Source organism: Pan paniscus, chromosome 1 (genome assembly GCF_029289425.2).
Source record: "Pan paniscus chromosome 1, NHGRI_mPanPan1-v2.0_pri, whole genome shotgun sequence".
NCBI classification, from domain to species: Eukaryota; Metazoa; Chordata; class Mammalia; order Primates; family Hominidae; genus Pan; species Pan paniscus.
The window spans coordinates 97,685,431-97,707,514 of NC_073249.2; the positions used below are offsets into that span (position 1 = coordinate 97,685,431).

A 22,084-nucleotide genomic window follows, 5' to 3' on the forward strand; every position below is an offset into this window, starting at 1 on the left:
TACTTCCAATGCTGCCAACCTCTTCAAAGAGTTATTTCCCCACATTTACAAGCTAAAATGGTCTAATTCTTCTCCCTTCATTTGTCTTTGAAGTTCAAAGAAAGGGTCCTCTATTTTTATAAAATTTGCTCCCAAGAAAGATAGGAATTTCCAGAAGACTAGGAGTCACATTCAGCAGCTTGAAATAAGATTCAGTGAACTACTAAACACTCCTCTTCTTTATAGTTTGTTTCCTTTGAGAGGAAAAAAAAAAGCCAGAAAGCTGAAGAGCCATCTCTCCATGGAAATTAAGAAGACTTTTCACCACAATTTGATTAAATAAAACTCTATAAAGAAACCAACAGGAAACTAGTATAAGGAAAGGAGTCAGACTCCTCGACAACCTACTGGGTCTTTACCAGCTTGAAATATCCTGGCCATTGATAAGTATACTTTATTCAGCATTTATTTGTTAAGTTATTCATTCAATAAATATTGAGTGCCTACTATGTTCCAAGAACCATGGCACCAGGGATACAACAATTTTTAAAAACAGACAAAAAACATGGTCCATATAGAGTTTACATCCTAATGAAGAGAGAGAAGGAAATAAATAAGTAAAATACATATTATGTCAGATAATGATAAATGCTACAGAAAAAATAATAAAGCAATGAAGGAAAATAAGGACTGTTGAGGGTCACAACTTTAAGATGGCCAGTGAAGGTCTTCTGAGAAAGTAACATTGGAGCAAAGATCTGAAGAAGGTAAGAGAAAGAACCAAATGAATATCTGGCAGAACATTCCAGGGAGAAGGGAGAGCAGCTGCAAAGGCCCCAAGGCAGTAGCATGCCAGATGTGTTCAGAGAACAGCAAAGAGGCAAGTGAATATAAAGGGAGTGAGGGTGTAGTCATAGGACATGAGGTAAGAAAAGTAACTCTGCAGGCCCACTAATTGTTCAGGGTCTGGTTGGCTTAAGAGCTTCAGATTTTCCTCAAAGCAAGGGGAAAAGTCATCAGGTGGTTTTGCCTCAAACCTTTTCCATTTCCTGCACCTAGGATTTTCCCTTATGTGTTTGAAGCCTACAGATCTGGACTAGTTGATACTGACTCAAGTGACATCTCATGCCTCTGCAGGCTGTCATCTGACCCTTGGTTCTGCTCAAAGGTCCAGAGGTCCCATCACCTAGGAGCAACATCATCAGGGATGCAGCACTTGGTTAACCAGCATGAGCCAGTCAATGTTATGTGGCTACCTAAGAATCACAAGAGACCACTAACCTAAACAGGGTCAGAAAAGAAACAAAATATAATTTCTGTCTTCAAGGAGTTTATAATCCAATTGGAAAAATCAAACAAATACACACATACAAACACACACACACACACACACACACACACACTTTGGAATGCTTGCAAACAACCAATTACAGGTGTAAAATTTAATAACATGACTCAACAGAATATCACATGTACAACATGATGTTTTGTTGTATGTATATTTTGTTAAATGGTCACCACCCATCAAGCTAATTAATAGATCCATCACTTCACATAGTTACCTTTTTTGTAGTGAGAACATTTAAGACCTACTCTCTTAGCAAATTTTAAATATACAATACAGTGTTATTAACTATGTTCGAACCATGCTGTACATTAGATTTTCAGAACTTATTCATCCTGCATAACTGAAACTTTGTACCTTTTGACAAATACCTCCTCATTTCCCATAGTTCATTGTTAGTATACAGAGATGCAACTGATTTTTGTATGTTGATTTTGTATCCTGCAACTTTACTGAATTCATTTATTAGTTCTCACAGTTTGTTTTTTTTTTTGGTGGAATCTTTTGGGTTTTCTATACATAAAATTATATCATCTGCAGAGACAATTTTACTTCATCCTTTCCAATTTGGATTACTTTTATTTCCTTTTTCTTGCCTAATGGATCTAGATAGGACCCCAATACCATGTTCAATAGAAGTAGCGAGAGTAAGCACATTTGTCTTGTTCCTGATCAGAGAGAAAACGCTTTCAACTTTTCACCATTAAGTATGATATTAGCTGAATGCTTGTCTTATACGGTCCTTATTGTGTTGAGGTACATTTCTTCTATACCTAGTTTTGTTGAGAGTTTTTACCATGAAAGGATGTTGAATTTTTTTCAAATGCTTTTTCTGCAGCTATTGAGATGATTGTGTGATTTTTTTCCTTCACTCTGTTAATCTGGTGTATCACATTCATTGATTTGCATATATTGAATCATCCTTACATCCAAGGAAAAATCTCACTTAATCATGGTGTATCATCCTTTTAATGTGTTAGCAAATTTGGGTTTTTAGTATTTTCTTGAGGATTTTTACCTCTATGTTCATCAGAAATTTTGGCATGTAATTTTGTTTTCTTGCAGTGTCCTTATCCGGTTTGGTATTAAGATAATACTGGTCTCATAAAAGATGTTGGAAGTGTTCCCTTTCCTTCAATTTTTGGGAAGAGTTTGAGAAGGATTGCATTAATTCTTCTTTAAATGTTTGTTATAATTCACCAGTGAGGCAATCAGGTCCTTGGCTTTTCTCTATGCTAGGTTTTTTAAATTACTGATTCAATCTCCTCACTTCTTGACCAGTTCAGATTTTCTATTTCTTGGTGTGTGTTTTCAGAAATGTATCCATTTCTTCAAGGTATCTAATTTGCTAGCTTATAATTGTTCATAGTAGTCTCTTCTAATCCGATGTATTTCTGTGGCACCAGTTGTAATGTCTCCTCTTTCATTTTCAATTTTATTTATCTGAGTCTTCTCTCTTTTTTTCTTAGCCTAGCTAAAGGTTTGTCAGTTTTGTTTATCTTTTCAAAAAAAAACCATCTCTTGTTTTTGCTAATCTTTTCTACTATTTTTCTAGTCTTGAGTTTATTTATTTCTGCTCTGGTCTTTGTTTTTTCCTTCTTTTTTCTAACATTTTCTTCTTTTCCCACTTCTTTGAGGTGCAAAGTGAAGTTTTTTGAGATCTTTCTTTATTGTTAATGAAGAAGTGTATCACTATAAACTTCCCTCTTAGAATGGCTTTTGTTGTATGCAATAAGTTTTGGTATGTTGTGTTTTTATTTGTCATTTGTCTCAAGATTTTAAAAATTTTCTCTTTGATTTCTTATTTGACCCATTAATTGTTTAGGAGTATGCTGTTTAATTTTCACATATTTGTGAATTTTTCAGTTTTTGCCCTGTTATTGATTTCTGGTTTCATTCCACCGTGGCCTGAAAAGATACTTGATATTATTTTAGTCTTCTTAAATTTGTTAGACTTGTTTTGTGGCCTGACATATGAGCTTTATTGGAGAATGCTCCATTTGCTGCTGTTAGATGAATGTTTTATATGATGTTTGTTAGGTCCATTTTGCTCCATTGCGCTGTTTAAGTCCACTGTTTTCTTACTGATTTTCTGTCTGGATGATCTTCCCATTGTTGAAAGTGGGGGATTGAGGTTTCCTCCTTTGATTGTATTGTTATCTATTTCTCCCTTCAGTTATGTTAATATTTGCTCACTCTCTCTCTCTCTGATATTGGATATATATAAATTATTATATCCTCTTTATTAATTGACCCATTTATTATTATATAATGACCTTTGTTTCTTGTGACAATTTTTGACTGAAATTCTATTTTATCTGATATAAGTATAGTCACTTCTGTTCTCTTCTGGCTACAATTTGCATGGAATAGCTTTTTTCATCCCTTTGCTTTCACCCTATGCATATCCTTAAAACTAAAATGAGTTTCTGGTAGGCAGCATATAGTTGGACCTTGTTTTAAAAAAAAAATTCTTTCAGCCAGTCTACATATATTAATTGGAGAATTTAAAGTAAGTGTTGACAGGTAATGACTTACTCTTACCACTTGTTCATTGTTTTCTGTCTGTTTTGTAGTTATCTTATTTCTCCCTTCTCTCTTCTTGTCTTCTTTTGTGATTTGATAGTGTTTTATAGTAGTATGATTGATTCCTTTATTTTTACCATTTGTGTATCTACTGTATGTTTTCTGTAATTATCATGAAGCTTACATAAAATATCTTATAGTCATAACATTCTATTTTAAGTTACAACAGCAACTTTGACCATATACAACAACACTTTAACTTCTTTTCCCTCAAAATTGTATGTTATTGATATCACAATTAACACATTTTTCATATTGTGTATCCATTAAAAATTATTGTATAGTTATTTTTAATACTTCTGTCTTTTACTTTTTATACTAGAGTTAAAAGTGATTTATGCACCACCAATACTGTATTAAAGTATTCTGAATTTCACTATATTCTTACCTTTATAATAAGTTTTACACTTTCATATGTTTTCCTATTGTTAGTTAGTGTCCTTTAATTTCAACTTGAAGAACTCCCTTAAACTTTTTTGTAAGGTAAGTCTAGTGGTAATAAAGTTCCTCAAATTTGTTTGTCTGAGAAAGTATTTTTTGCTTCTTCCTTTCTGAAGGACAGCTTTTTTGGGCATGATATTCTTGGTTAGTAATTTTTTTTCTTTCTTCACATTGAATATATCATCATATTCTCTCATGGTCAATAAGATTTCTGCTGAGAAATGTACTGATAGTCTTAAGGAAGTTCCTTTGTAAGTTGCTTTCTCTTGCTGCTTTCAAAAGTCTATTTGCCTAACTTTTGAGGATTTTATTACAATGTGTTTTAGTGAAGATCTGTTTATGTTTAATCTGTTTGGAGTTGTTTGGGCTTCATATATGTGAATAGTCATTTCCCTACCCAGATTTGGGAAGTTTTCTGTTGTTATTTCTTTTTTTTTTTTTTTTTTTTTTTGAGATGAGGTCTCACTCTGTCACCCAGGTTGGAGTACAGTGCTGTGATCCTGGCTCACTGCAGCCTCCACCTCTCAGGCTGAAGTGATCTTCCCACCTCAGCCTCCCAAGTAGCTGGGACTACAGGTCCATGCCACCACACCCAGCTAATTTTTTGTATGTTTGATAGAGACTGGGTTTCACCACATTTCCCAGGCTGGTCTCAAACTCCTGAGCTCAGGCAATCCCCCTACCTTGGCCTCCCAAAATGCTGGGATTACAGGCATCAGCCACTGTGCCTGGCCTGTTGTTATTTCTTTAAATAGGCTTTCTTCTCCCATTCTCTTTATCTGCTCCTTCTGGGAATCCTATGATGGATAAATTGCCTCACTTGATAGTGTCCTATAAGTTGCACAGGATTTCTTCACCATTTTTTATTAATTTTTCTTTTTGTTCCTCTGATTATGTAATTTCAAATAACTTGTCTTCAGGCTTGCTAATTCTTCTGCTTGATTGACTCTACTTTTGAAATTTCCTATTGAATTTTTTAGCTCAATCATTGTGTTCCTTAGCTCCAGAATTTCTGTTTGGGTCTTATACATGGTTTCTATCTCTTTGCTAAAATTTTCACTTTGTTAATGTGTTACTTTTCTAATTTCATTTAGTTGTCCATCTGTGTTCTTTTGTAGCTCACTGAGCTTCTTTAAGATAGTCATTTTTTAATTCTCATGGTTATTTTTAAATCTATGAACTGTCTGGCAGTTAATAGATTTCCATTTCTTTGGGATTATTTGTTAGTGCCTTATTTTGTTCCTGTTGTTGTGTCATGTTTCCCCAATTATTCATGATCTCTGTGGACTTTGCGTCAATGTCCGCACATTTGAAGAATTAGGCACCTTTTTCAGTCTTTGCAGACTGGATTTTGCAGAGAAAGCTCTTCATCAGTCAGCCCATCTAGAAATTTGGGGTGACCCATCTGGCAGGGTCCTTGGGTAGGCTTAATGCTGGAGTCCTCTGGTGGGCTACGCTGGTGTGTGGGTCAGTGGGCATGTGGGTCCTGGTGCCTGCGTCCACTAGGGCATGACTAGAGTTTGGATACACATGGGCAAGTCTGGCACCTATGTTTGCAGAAGCCAGCCTGGAACCTGGATCCTCTGCGTCTGACTTGGTGCCAGCATAGGTCTTCGACCTGAGTCCACAGGGATAGGAATGAAGCCTGGGTTCCTGGGGACCAGCCTGGAACCTGACTCTGTAGGTGCTTAGCCGAGAGTCTGGGACCATGAGGGCTGGCCTGGCACTGGGGTGCATCTGGTGCCTGGGTATAAAGGAGCATGTCTGGAGCCTGGTTCCATAAGCAGTGACCTGGCACTGGGCAGGCCTGGAGCTTGGGTTTGCAAGAGCCAGCCTGGAGTTTATGTCTGCAGGGGCTAAACTTCTCCTTGGGCCCATGGAGGTTGCCCTGGTACTGAGGTCCATGGCAAAGTCAATTCCTCCTTTCATTCTCCTTCCCTCATACGAAGGGTATCTCTCCATACAGTGCTGCACAGGCTTGGGTAAGGGATGACATGATCAATGTGAAACTGTCCCTTCTACCCTCTCCAATGTGTCTTTTCTTATTTCTGCACTGCACCCAAGTGTTATAATCTCTAATTTGGATTCCTTAGCTTTTAAGAAGTTATCTTCATGTGTGGATGATTGTTCAATGGGTGTCTGTGAGAAGATGAGTGCTGGAAGCTCTTATTCTTCCATCTTGCTGATGTCATTCTCCCACATATGTAGCTTTTTACATTCTCAAAACTCATATCAATCCTTAAAAGTTGTTATTGCTATGAACATCTTATAGATACAGAAACTAATGCACTTTAGTGACTTCCTCAAGATGTTCCAGCTTATTAACATGTAGCAGAACCAGGACTTGAACTCAAATCTTCAGAGTCTAAGTCCAGGACTCTTGGCACTGTCTCACAGCTGGGCCATTTTTGACATAGAACTAAATGCATAAGGGAGTATCTAAAGGAGAGTAATTAGAATTGGGTAAAATTGATCAGATATTTCTTAGAGGAGGAGATTTTGAGCCAAACCTTAAGTATGGGCTAAATGTGGATTGACATCCTCAAGAAGGGCAGGAATCCTAAGCATCAGGAGTAGTTTGAGCAGAGACACAGATGAGCATCTACCAAGTTAAAGGCAGGGAAAAGCAAACAGAATAGGTGGCTACAGGAAAGAGCCATGTTAAGGAGTAACTGAAGATTGATTAGAAGAGCACTGCTCATTGCTTTCTTCTTGACTTCTCACACCCTTAGTGTCAGTAATGCTACCTTCTCTCTAGGCTCTCCTATCCCTCTGGAAATGTCTTATGCTTCTCCCTCATTTAGTCACCTTTAATGAGGCATTTCCTGCTCCTTTCAATCGAGTGCTTCTCAACTCTCACTGCCACTTTACCATCTGGAGAGTTCTGAAACACTGGTGCTTGGGTTCTATTCCTAGAAATTCTAATTTTATAGGTCGGTGGTGTGACCTTGGAAATCTGGATTTTTAGAAGTTCCCCAGGTGGTTCTAACACACAGCTAAAGGTGAGAACCACTGACCTACACACTTCCTCTGGTCAATCTCATCTTCTTATCACATTCCTCCTAATGGCTTCCAAATCTATATCTCCAGCCCAGATTTCTCTCCTTAGTTTCAGATCTAGATATCCTACTACCTCCTGGATCCCTTTACCGAAGTGTCTCACAAGCATCTTAAACTCAATATGCACAAAATTGAACACCTCCTTCTATATCCTTCTACCTGTATACAATCCTACTGTCTTCCCAGCTGCTCGAGCCAAAACCCCAGACTTCCCCAATTATTTCCTCTTCGTTACCTTCTATATCCAATATGTCAGCAATCCCTGTGGGTTTCTATTTCTTAAAGATTTCCAATTCAAATGCTTTTTTCTCAGCCCAACTGCAAATATCTTAGTTCAACCCTCCATTTCTCACCTATTTTACTACAAAGGATTCCTAAGTGACTTCACTGTACCCTACCTTGCCCTCCATCAACCCATTCTCAATGCTACTGCTACAAAGACCTTTCTAAAATGCAAATCTGATTATGTCATCATCTCCTGCCTAATATCCTATAATTGTTCTCCATAGCCTGTGGGATAAAATCTACCTTCTTTACCTTTGCTCATAAAGTCCTTCATGATCTCCCCTCCTTAGTTCTCCCAACTTCAGCTCTCATCCCATTCTACCTCACACCATATACCCAACTTGTCCAACAGGATTTGTCACAAGCACCACCTTCTCTAAGCTACCTTCCTTAAGCCCAATATATGGGTGAGGTGTCCCTTCAGTGAGCTCCCATAATGCCCTCTATCATAGCCTTTATTATCCTGGGTTAAAATAATGCGTTGACCTGGATGACTCCCTGACCACACTGTAATCTCTCAAAAGGTTAGGATCACATATTATTCCTCTTTATATATCTGATTCTTTGCACATTACAAGTGCTTAATTAAGGCTTGTTGAACAAATGAGTGATTGAGTAATGGCTGAGGATGGCCAGCTGTTAAGGAAAGTTTACAACTGACTGACAATTGTACATTTAGCAATAGAAGGTCACTGTAAGCTTTTTTATCAGAAGAATGACATAAATGAAAATAATTAAGGAAGAATGATTTGATAATAGAGAATATGGTACAAATTTGTCACCACATGAGGGACACTGTATAAATCACTAAACTTCATGAGCGTCAGTAGAATGGAGGGCTCATTTAAAAGAGTTGGAATATCATTATCTGTGGTGCCTACTTCATACAGTGTTGCAAACATAAAATAAAATAAAATTTTTGAAAATGTTCTGAATCCATAAATCACTACACAAGTGTAAGAAATTATAATTATGCAAATAAGAGATGTAGCCACCAAACAGTTTTTAGTAAAACCCAAAACAGCACGGCATAGTGAAAAAGAGCATGGGTCAAATAACAGCTCACCCCTTCATTATCATGTAACTTTCAGCAGATCATTTGGCCTTTCTATGCCTCAGTGTCTTCATCTACAAAATATGAATACTACACTCATAGGTTTATTACATTATTTTTGTATCTTGTGTATAGCATGACAAATGGAAGGCATTCAATAAATTATAGTTTTCCTTACATCTTTTTTTCCTTTTTTTTTCTTTTTTTTCTTTTATTATTATTATACTTTAAGTTTTAGGGTACATGTGCACAATGTGCAGGTTAGTTACATATGTATACATGTGCCATGCTGGTGTTCTGCACCCATTACTCGTCATTTAGCATTAGGTATACCTCCTAATGCTATCCCTCCCCCTCCCCCCACCCCACAACAGTCCCCAGAGTGTGATGTTCCCCTTTCTGTGTCCATGTGTTCTCATTGTTCAATTCCCATCTATGAGTGAGAACATGCGGTGTTTGGTTTTTTGTCCTTGCGATAGTTTACTGAGAATGATGATTTCCAATTTCATCCATGTCCCTGCAAAGGACATGAACTCATCATTTTTTATGACTGAGCAACCACTCTACACTTGTTCTTATGAGATATTATCCCAAGCCTCTGACACAGGGACCAGAGCCCAGAGAAATTGGGGTAGGTAAAAGAGTTGCACCTACTGAAACTCGTATTAGTACTTAAGTAGGAAGAGAAGTGGGAAACTCTTGGCAACTAAGTGAGAACTACAAGGAAATAATGGGGTAAATGGTGCTTTAGATAAATGAATTACATCAAAGATTAACAATGGTTGGGAGAAGGTAACAAAACAACCTTGGAAACTGATTTCCAAGCAGGTAGGTCCATGGGAAGGAATTGACAAAAGGCGTGGGGTCTGGGAGTGAGGTCAGGTGGGAAGAATCTCTCACTCACATCCCTCTTTCTCTCTTGTGCTTATGGGTCACCCTGTGGCCTCAGGCAAGTCCTTCCAATCTCTGCCTCCATCTTATGCTCTGAAAATGGGCATTGTGATAGCCAAGCACAGTAGAAAACTAAATGGCTTGTCTTCCTGACAGCACAAAGCTGCTGAGATGTCAGATCCTGATGGTCTGAGATAAAGAATATCCTAAGGTGCCAGTCCTGGAGTTCCTGGGCACATGGTAAGAAAAGGCCAATGGAAAAACAAATCTCCAGCAATATTTCTGAATTTCAGCAAGTGGGTATTTACTAAAGTTTAATGAAGAGACATTATCCCAAATCCTAACACTTAGTAGGAAAAAGATTTAATGCAAAAAATGTAAAATAATCAGACCGAATACCTCAGAGTCACAGAAACTGATTATCAATTGACAGACAATGGAAAGAGAACACAAAATTCACAGCATTCACAGTGGTTTCAAGGAAGGAAATGTTCCACATGAAGACTTGTGAAAGTAAAAAGGCTCTACCAATTACACACATAGGAATCTCTTCTTGACCTCACCTCTCTCTTCATGGATCTGTTCCCAGGATTCTGCATTTAGAGACTAGAGAAAGAAAAAGAACATGAAGAAACTTAACATTTCTCCTCTTGCATTTTTCCTATAAATTCAAAAGTACCTTAGTTCAGCCCTCTATCAGTTTATGATCTCATTCCTTCTAGCACACCCCACTCTCCACCCCAGAGAGGAAGCCAGAGTCATTATTGTAATTTTATAGACAGACATCTGGGGCCCAAAGGGTTTAAGTGACTCACGTAAGGTCACAGAGAATAGCAATTTCTCAGCCAGACCCGTATCCAAGACCCCTGGGCTCTCAATTTACCACATGGCCAGCTAGAATATATTTAAAAATTAACAATTGCTGAAAAACAAATTTTTACATCCTGATGCCATCTTGTACAAAAAAAGTACACAAAGACCATTCTTGTTATTTTGAATTATTGATAAAAATGATTTCAAGACATTGTCCATAATATAGTACAATATATATCACTTGATATATGCTCCTAAGGTCTCCATGGTAACATATGTCCTAACACATACCCTATAGTCAAAACTCACTTATTACGTCACAGTTGGTGTAATGGGACAGGGCCAAAAAGAAAAGTTCAGTTCAGAAGACATCTAGTGTATTTTCTGGGTTTGCTTACAAATTCATATCTAAATAGTTTATGCAGTAAGGAAAATATTTCACCTGTGCTTCCTATGAGAATTTTGGAGACAGCATTTTCTCCTGTTCTATGACTCCAAGGAACAGAACGAAGCCCAGGAAGGAGCCACAGAAACAAGGAAGTGTACTGCATGCTGCCTGTCTGAAAAAGGCATGCTCAGTTGCATTTTCTCAGGGTGTTCTACAGAATGTCACTATCAGAAGATAGGTCGGGGATGGGGAGGGGAGAGACAGTCAGTGGTCCACGAGTTTCAGAAATGCTTTATCTATAGACCCCCTTTGGAAACTCACCACATACATCCTATACATGCACAATAAACAAATAAATAAATAAATAACTTGTTTCAATTTGCTTAATCCCGAGTTCCCAAATTTAGATAAAACTAGAGCCTGAAGTACCTGAATACCTAGGAAGATCCCATGAAACTAGTGTCTTAACCAGAAACCTATGAAGTATAAGACGTTATTATGATACCACCTCCAAGCAAAATAGAGTTATCTTGAGCTCCTCCAATGGCCTCTAATGAGTATTATCAGAACCACCCACCACCTGTGCCCTTCTCTAATTCTGGAGAAGGGAACTTGGAATCACTTGTTCAGGACCAATTCCTTCTTTTGGAAAGTAGAGGAAAAGAGGGTATGTAAAAAAGGGAGAACCAAGAAGAGAGAGAGGAATGACAGAACCCGTCTACTTTTGATTCACTGAATTCTTGACAGCAAAAACAAAATTCATATTGGAAGACAAAACACAAATTTCAAACCACAAAATCTACTACCTTCCATATCTGTAAGGTACCATTTCATTAGCTCTAAATCTCCATGGCTCCTATATCAACTAATTGATTGGCCTAAAGGAGCAGATCTCATCTGTCCAATCCAGCAAGTTAGAACCAAAGCTCAGCCGCTGGGTGACCTCTGACAGGCAACTTAACCTCAGAGTGGCCCCATTTCCACACCTGAAAGCAGAGGAAGTAGCCCTTCTGTCAGACTGGGCTGGATAGGGAACAACTAATAAAAAAGAGGTTCGTAAAACCCTTTGAAATACAATCAGTGTCCTGTAAAAACTTAATAATTATAATTAAGCTGTAGCTAGAAGTCTGCGAGGTCCACACATGACAGTCAGCAGTCATTGTGCTGGTATCTGATAAGAGGACACCCTCTGCTCCGGTGCCATCAGCTGCACAAACTGGTCTTGGCTGTGTCTGATTTCTTCACACAAAGTTGTCAGAGGAAAAATATTGCTGCAGTCAAGTTGTCTTGATCTAATCATCACCATGTTTCATTAGAGATAAAATCCTGCCAGCCTCCTAAAGATCATGAACCTCCGTTCCCTGTGGCTGGGGGGACCTCCTTCATGAAACTAGCACCTGCTGCAGAAGCCACCCCACTGTAGAGCATAGGTTTGTTCTAATCACATCAGAAGGGGCAAAAGCACTCACCAAACTACAGTGGGGGTGGTAAAGACAATATCTTCTAACTGGTACTTTCCATAGCAAATTATTATTATCTCCATGCAGGCAACAAGGAATTAAAGTAGTAGTATTGAATAATGGTAGAGTGTGGGTTTTAGAGGCTGACAGATCTGGATTCAAATTCCAGCTCTGCAACTTGCCAACTTAATTGGCCTTAGGTAAGTTACTTAGCATCACAAAGACTCAGTTTCTCCATCTACAAAATGAGACTATTCATGCTTACTATACAGGATTGGTGTAAGAATTAAATAACAGAGACAATAGTTACTTTTGTTTCTGGCTTATAGTGATTGATGAAGATAATAATGATCACAACAAAAAATAGAGTCCCCATCACCACGTCTCATAGGCCAAAACTTCCCTCACTAAACTGGAGATGCAAGGCAGAGGTATATTTGGCCATATTTGAGTTCTCAGAACCTGAACCAATGTCCATTAAATTTGATTAGACTGAATTGATCATATAATGCTCAGTGCAGAAGATCAGGATGAAATATGTCAGATGCTTGGATTAGAAAGGTGAGGTCTCCAACCCAGTTAACACGGTGAAACCCCATCTCTACTAAAAATACAAAAAGTTAGCCTGGTGTGGTGGCACACACCTGCAGTCCCGGCTACTCAGGAGGCTGAGGCAGAAGAATCGCTTGAACCTGGGAGGCGGAGGTTGCAGTGAACCGAGATCATGCCACTGCACTCCAGCCTGGGTGACAGAGCAAGACTCTGTCTCAAAGAAAAAAAAAAAAGAAAGAAAGAAAGATGAGGTCTCTTTGCTCCTCACCCCCACCCAGACGGAAAGGCAGCACCATGGGAGCACCCCCACCCCCCACCGCAGCCCATCACCCACCTCATCTTTGACATGGATGGCCTTCTTCTGGATACTGAATGGCTATATTCAGTGCTGTTTCAAGAAATATGTGATTTCTATGAAAAGAAATACAGCTGGGTTGTAAAGTCCCTGGTAATGGGTAAGTAGGCATTAGAGGCAGCACAGATTATAATAGACATCTTGCAGCTCCTGATGTCCAAGGAGGAACTGGTGGAAGAAAGCCAAACGAAGTTAAAGGAAGTGTTCCTTACAGCTGTGCTCATGCCAGGGGCTGAGAATCTCATCGTCCACCTGCAGAAACATAGCATTCCCTTTGCCATGGCCACCAGCTCAGGGTCTGCCTCATTGGAGATGAAGGTGAGCTGACACAAGGAGTTCTTCAGCTTGTTTTCTCACATTATGCAGGGAGATGACCCCGAAGTACAGCACAGCAAGCCAGACCCCAACATCCTCCCAGCTTGTGCCAACAGGTTCTCTCCCTGTCCTCCTATGGAGAAGTGCCTTGTTTGAAGATGCTCTCAATGAGGTGGAGGCAACCCTGGCAACCGGGATGCAAGTGGTCTTCATTCTAGACAGAACCTTGAACTGAGACTTGAGGAGAAAGGCCACCCCGGTGCTGAATTCCCTGCAGGACTTCCAGCCTGAGCTGTTTGGTTTGCTCCTCTATGAGTGAGAGGGAGGGCCGCCCCCAGCCCACTCTCATGGTCCACACTGCTGGGGGAAAGGGAAAGGAAATCAACAACTCCCAAATCCCAGACTGCACAGTAATTTTAGCTTCCTAAGGTTTGCCTTTCCATCCTGTGTTGGCTTGCCCCACTCTAAAGTGTTGATGAAATGTGGCTTGACAGTTGAGAGAAACTTAGTAGAGACGAAAACAAAGCCCGGAACAAAAATCGAACTGGAATTACCATCTCAAAAACCAAGCTGATGGAGTATGTGATAAAGTGAATGTACATGCATATATATATATACACATATAGATACATATACATATATATATCTCAGTATGTTCATATGCATATAGGCATTACATGTATATGTATGTAGATATATGCATATCTGTATATGTAAGATGTATACTTTTCCAAGACAAAATGGAACATGATTTCTCTTTTGTTCTAGTTTTTCTGAAACCCCAGCTGGAAAAATGTAAACTATGTATGCATATAAGTATATGCTTCATGTGTACATACATATGTATTATATATATATTTATATTGATCATCTGCATCACTCTCCTCAGTGTTGATGTCAACATGCAATGGCAACTGACAAAGTGAGATGGTAGTTCTGGCTGGTCTGCAATCTGAGTGGGAAAGCCATGTTTCTGGTGAGCACTAAGAAATAATTATCCTTATTAGTTAACATTAAAATTCTTTTTGTGACCTCAGAATATCTCTGGATTTTCACTCATCGACTGACTCCGAGCCACATCATCTATAATTTGTTGTTAGTGTGAACACAACTGTAGCATTTATCTGGTATCTACATTGTTATCCACATTGGAGAATGTTTTCTACCTCATAATAACCATTTGCCTCATTTAAGAACACTGATTGCCTACACTTTTTGTAAAGAAATAGAATTTGATTTCAGAATGTATACTTAGTGAGACTGAGTGCCCAGGAACACTTTTGGAATCATTGATCAGACATTGCACTTCTGTGATTATTCACTTTTATAGATTTACTCAGTCTTTAGAATTTGTCTATGATTTGTCAGAGAAAAATGGTGATAGCCATGGAAATGGGGAGTGAAGAAGTGCTGCTCAGTTGTGGCTCAGCCATTCCCTGTGGCCTCTGCCCTTTGACGTCCTTGAGCAACTCTTCAGCTCTGGAAGTTGTGGACAAACCATAGGAATGCATGTGTGTGTCTGGTGGAGTGACTGTGGATGACAGGCCCTGGCTATTGATTGATTGTGCATCAATTTAGCAAATTCGATTTCTCATTCCTTTTTTTTTTTTTTTTTTCTGAGATGGAGTCTCGCTCTGTCACCCATGCTGGAGTGCAGTGGCATGATCTCGGCTCACTGCAACCTCCGTCTCCTGGGTTCAAGCAATTCTCCTGCCTCAGCGTAGCTGGGACTACAGGCATGCGCTACCACACCTGGCTAATTTTTGTATTTTTGGTAGAGACGGGGTTTCACCACCTTGGCCAGGCTAATCTCGAACTCCTGACCTCAAGTGATCCACCCTCCTGGGTCTCCCAGGAGTGCTGAGATTACAGGCATGAGCAACTGTACCCAGCCCATTTCCTCATTCCTGATGGCCTGTATACATGTCTGCACTTTGAATTCTCCTTCAAACCAGTTGTAATGTCTCACAGTTTCCCTCACAAATTGAATTAGTTTAATAACATTTTTAAACACATGTTTAAAAAAAAAAGAAGAAGAAGAAGAAGAAAAGATGAGTTTTCTTTCATAAGCCATTGAATACATGTGGGCAAAACCAGTTCACTTACCCTCTCCTAGGCTGATGCCCCAGGCAGTTTCCTCACTGAAGCAAATTCTGCTTATTCAAATCCTTATTTGAATAATAGTAGCAGAGGAAGTTCAGGCTGGCTCAGATGATACTCTTGGAATTGCTTTTAAGATACAGATACGAAACCAATCCCACGGCAAAAATCATTTCTCCAACCTCTATTTTTAATCTCTAAAAAACCGCACTGATCAGGCCAGTGTAGGAAGAAGTAGGATATTAATTTTAATATCAATATCCTACCAAATATTAATAGATTGCTCTTGCCTTCCTCATCCTCACTCCCACCTGTTTTGTCCCAACAATCTAGCCAATCATTCAGTACTTTCAGAAAGATTTTTAAAAATAAAATTGTACCCTCTCTCCATCTTATGGCTTATTGCTACTTCTCTCAAGTGTTCCTTTTCTACTCCATCTCTTCTTCCCAATCCTGCTATCAAAAACTGACTTCTTCTGAACTCTTACAGGGCTACTTTCTAGTCATGGCATTTGCATATAGTCTTGTATATGATAAATAAATGCAATTCATTCGTTCTTTCAATTAACAAATATTTGCTGAGGGCCTGTTCTCTGCCACTGGGAACACAACAACAAACAAAACAGAAGTGGAACCTGCTTTCGTGGAACCTGCTTTCATGGAACCTGCATCTTACTGTATTCAATTCCTTTCTTCCTGAATGGATGGATGGTTGAAATCAACTTTCTCTTCTGCAAGGTCAACCCTTGAAAGGATCAAGGCAACATGGCCCTTTGCGAAAGAGTGATAAAGTCTCCACTATAGTCTGATGGTTCAACTATCGTTTTCTCAAAATATGCTTTGCCCATTCATACTCCCCATCTTTCCTCACACTGCCTGGAATGCCTCCATTTCACTTGGCCTGCCTGAAATCCACTCACCCTATCAAGAACAACTCCCATCTCCTCCCTGAAGACTTCCTACACCACTTCACCAAGGAGTAGTCTCTTTCTCCTTGTAGAGCACTTGCGAATTATAACTGAACGTCACAACTACATCATACCTTCTGAATGCCTTGAATGGGTCTTTTCCAATGCTCTATACTCTTTCACCTTCCATTTATCAGGTTCTTAATGAAAGTTTTTAATTAGCTAAGTAGCAAGGCAGTGTGAACATTCATGGAACAGATGAGGATAAACTACCTAGAATGATGAACTCAGTATCTAGGGCTTGTATTCAGAGACTTTCAAAGAGTTTTGCACCTTGAAAAACACAACAAAAGAGACTTTAAAGACTAATTTTGAAATGTTGGCCCTGAAAGTATGGATTACATTTATATTAGAATAACTGAATTTTGACTTTGAGAAGTTGTAATTATTCCCCATTTGTCATATCTATAGGATGTGGTTCACTTCAAAGATCAAATTTGTGCTGCCAAAAGCATGTTTTTTATAATTTAGGAAATACTCTCAAAGAGCTGGTTGTAGATGAGCTATTAGTGGTTCACCCTCTGCCCAGAGCTAACAGTGAGCCCACCGAGAGCCCAGAGCCAGGCTGGGCTTAGACACCCAGAGAAGAAGTACCCACAGCACTCTTCATCTGCAGATAAGCAAGAGCCTCAGAAAAAATCTGTAAAGTTCTAATCATACATCTGACAAAATAGCCAAAAGACTAACACTTATTGTACAACCACTTTAGTGACTGTTAAGGTTTTTTAAGGGTCATTTAACTTTATCGCACTTAAAAAATTTTATTAAAAGTGTATTAAGTGCCAAGTATCCTGCCAGGTACAATATAAGCTGAGTAAATAAAATACATTATTGTCTTCTCTTTATTTCATCTCCTTTCTCTTGGAATCAAACTTTTATTTTAAATGATTCTATGTATTTAATTTGTAATAGGTAACATATTCACATGGTTTAAATATTAAAAAGTATAAGAAAGTATACAGTAAAAAGGCACTTCCCCACCCCTCTCCCTACAGGTAACCACTGTTGTTAGGTTTGTTTGTTTGTCTAATTCTTACAAAATATTATAGCATGTACAAGGAAATACCAATATACAGTCTTATTTTTGGAATTAAACCTTTCTTACCATAACATATCCCACTTCAAATCATTGGGAGGTAGGGTGGGGTGCCTCCTGCTACCATGAACAATGCCTACAGTAGAACAGAGGGCTCAGTAAATGCTTATGGACCAAGACAGACTCACTGAGAGAAGAACCAAGAAGGACACAGCCTATTTTCTGCTTCTTTACCAATACTACTATGAACTCAATCAGATCCTCACTTGAGGGAAAGGGACACAGACCTTGACTGGTTCCCCTTGAGGTCTCTTCATCCCTGTCCTATTTCCCTACCTAAGATTAAATGGTTTTGAGAGTGGGATGGGAAAAGAGAAATTTAAAAAGAGAAGAGAAGAGAAGAGGAAATAAGGAAAGGAAAGAAACTGAAAAAAAGATGCTAAGGGAGATGGGGAAGGCAGAGCTCCAGAGAAGCATGCACCACTCTGAGAGGAAAGATCAGAAGGAGGGAGACTCAACACTGCCATCCACCCTACTGCCTTGTTCCACTGCCATCCTTACTTCAGGGACAGAGTAGGATTCATGGTGCTGAAACACCCAAGATTAGGACTGAATAATTATATCATGACATGAAGCAGTTATAGGATGCCTGGACCTGAAGAAAACATTTCAAGCTAGATTGGACAGGCCTGCCTGTGCTCTTTTCCATATTTGGGAGGCCATGGCCTTTATTCCCACACCCAAAGTATGTATTATGTGTGAAGCCTCAGTTCCAACCTTTTTATGGTATGCCTTTTTGTCAGAAGTAAAATCTCTTCGAAAACATTTTTTTTCCGTTCTTCACACAAATCCTCTTATCCCAAAGAGTAACTTACAATTCTATTAGAGCCACATCTAAGTCCAAGAAAAATCTGGAATGTCACACAGCACCTCTACACTTGAGGAGCTATGGCCCTTCTTTCATATTGCAGTTGAAAACCTCTTTATAATAGACACCATAAAGCCTCTATGGCCCAGTGAAAGATACCTGCTTCCTTAATTCACAGTATTAGACAAATGATAAAAATTCATTTGTACCATTTAGTGTGTCTCCGTGAAACTGAGGAGCTGCTGGTTAGGATAAAGACACTGTTATAGAACAAAGGATACAAATCACTTGAAATCTATAACCAGTTTAACAACAAAGACAGCCAGAAGCCCTCTGCTACTCTGGGTGAGAGCAGGACCAGGCAGATGGTAGAAATGCCCTCCCTGGCACCCATGCCCAGTCACCCTGCATGGCATGATGTAAGATGAAAGCATCTGCTGACTCTCAGAGGTATAATTACCACCAGGGTGGGGGTGTAATTAAAGTAAAGGTAATTTACCTTAAAGAAGATAAAAATTAAGGATTATTAATGATCATAATAATTAGCTCTTTTATATCTAAGAATCACAAAATGCTGTAAAAGCCACAATTATCACAGCTCCCCTCTGAGGAAGAGATTCGTATCTTACAGTTCCTCATTTAACAGTGGGATGAAGCAATGGGCATCAGGGAAGGCAGAGGGAGGTGGAGTACTGCCTCCTCTGTCATCTGTCCTGTAAGTGGTGAAATTAGAAAGAGGCCCCAGAAGGGCTGACTCTTATTAAGGTGAGTACCCTCATCCCAAGCCATCACGCAAACAGATAGTCCATCCCAGAACAAGTGATTCATCTCATTCTGGCCTGTTGGCCATTTAAACTGCCACAGTGCAATAAAATTATATATCAGCAAGCATTTTTTAAAACATCTAGTAGAAATAAAAGATATAGCACCACCTTCAAGGAACTTAAAACCTAATTGAGAAGACAAAACAAGCTCCCATTAAACTAGAGAAGAATATGAAAATTACACATTAACAAGTACTAGATTGTATGATGCTGACTATGTATGCTGTGAGGGAAAAATTTTAATTGAAAGATCATTGCATGTAAAGGTCAAAGAAGGTTTTGGAGAGGAGATGGAACTTCTCTGGGGCCTAAAAGAAATTAGGTTTTAGACTGACAGAGGTGAGGTCCAGGAGGTGGGTCAATGAATAAAAATAAACAATAGGAAAACTTGAAAGATTTAACACATAATTTTTTAAAGAAGTCTTTGATGGTGAGGTGTTTGAAGTACCTTACATTTTTTCAAAGCCATGTAGAATCACCCTACTTTGAACATTTTCCCAGAGTGTCAACATCGTAGTTCACGTTGGGTTCTGGAGAAGTCCATTAGGCTAAAGATGACAATAGAACCTTCTCTGCTTTCTCTAAATTTTCATTCTGGAAGTTATCCAGTTGAGCTGAGTCAGGGCCTGGGCCAGGTAAATGCCACAGGATGTCAAATCTATTCTCTTCTTTTCCTGGGTTCTAACAGGAAAAAATAGGAAATGAGCCCTTGAATGAGATAAAGACCAGGAAAATCTAATACTCTTAGTCCTTTATGTGTTTGTTTGTTAATCCAGCAAAGCCCCACCCCTAAAGATTTCAAAAGTGACAAGCCTTCATATTGATATAATATTAAAGCATCTAAGTGATATAAATTTTATTTTCTTTTTTCAATTCTTCTGTAATAAAGAACTCAAGTCTCAACGTCTAGTGCCAGGATAATACTATAGCTATGCTCTGGACTGATAAAGAAGGGCATTCTTGTAGAAATGGAGCAGGGGCACCTGGGTCATTCCTGGGCCAGTCAGTAGTATTCTCTGACCTTTCAGTGTCTCAGTCTCCAGTCTTAAAAAACAGTGATATTGGAGCTTTTCTAATGGAGCTATTTCAGATTATAATAATATTTTTATTTTTTAATGGTCCACAGTAAAGGAACACTACTACATTACAAGAATTCCCAGTTGGTCTTAACTAAAAATAGACTGAACCAATTTGTTAGGATTTGATATAATTTTCTACATTCTTTAGCATTTACCAACATTTTGAAACACTAGAAAGCCATGGAAACTATTTCCCTGTCCAAACCTTATGTCACAGACTCCTTTTAAAATGATATTCTCAAATAATGACAGTGTGTAAAACAAAAGAACATTATGTAGCAATGAAGCTACTTCACCAGGAGAATTTCAAACTTGATTTTGGATTTAGCATATGAATCTACTTTACAATCTTTCTGATGATGGACCAAGAGCAGGAAGGGAGGCCAATTCTCTTAGGTTTATGCAGGTTTTTAAATATTTTCCCTTATACTGAACTGACTTTAAATAAAAGTGGGTAGGAGAACCACCACTGAATTTAAGATCTAGCTTCATTCAGAGAGGAGAAAGGGTTTTTCTATTATAATAAATGCAATTTGGGGTATTTTTTCAAGGCTGTTCAAAAGCATGGTGATGGGGGGAATTGCCATTCTAACTACAATTTTAGAATGGTTAATGCTACTTTTCCCTTTATTTTCATGGAACCTAAAAATTTCCAGTTCCCTTTTGGGTTTATTCACTATAGGAAAGTAATGGAGTCATGTAAATGCATCCCATCACCTGAGCTGAGGTTTCCCAATAGATCACACACAGGAGGATACAAACAAAAGCAGACATAAGGCAGTCCTTGCCCAGGTTATTCCTTGAAGAACACTCATACAAAAGGCTAGTGCCCTCTGTGAGAGAGTGAGCTTCCATGATCACATGATTGCAGTGTGGTCAGTGCTTATGATGGTCCTATCTCAGAATCCAAAGAGTAAGAGAGCTGCATAAAACCCTAAAAAGAAGGGGAAAAATGAGAAGTCTTCACCCTTCACCAAGGAATTGCCACATCAAGTTTGTTAATTGAGCCCAAGAAATAGTGACAGTTCTGACAGTCCTAGGAAAACCACTAAATTGTAGACTTCAGTGTTGAAGTCCTTAAGAGGCATAAATTAGCATTGCTTATAATTGTCTTCCCATTCCCTGTCACTTCTACCTTCCTCTGTACCCCACATCTAGGATGGCAGCAAGTGAGGGGGCAAATAGAGTTCAACTCCATTATCATTTAGACCAATCTGCACATAAAGAAATAGCCATCAAGATTTAGATTCCAAATTTTCACTCATACCATTGAAGGACGTTCAGTTGCCTCAAAATTCAGAAAACCAATACTTGCCTCTGTTGGACAAAGAAGGAGACAAAAGTGCAGAGAAGCCATTGAATCATTTAATAGTCTTCATAAATTATGAACCAAAGTTTCATATAGTCTGAAATGTAAGGAAGGAAGTCACTGACAACCATGGATAAAATCCAATTCCTTACAATAAAACAGCACTGTAATTTGCAAATGATCAACCAGATTGAGAAAGCCCTGATGGATATAATGGGCTAGAATGACCAATTACCTCAATGTACTTCCAGGAGAAGCAGACTCAAGTGTTTAGGTGTCATAACCATTAGTAACTTAGGCTGAGCAGGATGATTATATCTACAATAATACATTACACCAGCTCTTTTTCCCCAGGGGCATCAATATGCTAATGAGA

General features: G+C 38.8%; 1 pseudogene; it reads left to right on the forward strand.

Annotated features, from left to right (window-relative positions):
* The first annotated feature begins 12,703 nt into the window (after positions 1–12,703).
* On the forward strand, positions 12,704–13,972 carry LOC103785892 (pseudouridine-5'-phosphatase-like; annotated as a pseudogene).
* Positions 13,973–22,084: the final 8,112 nt, after the last annotated feature.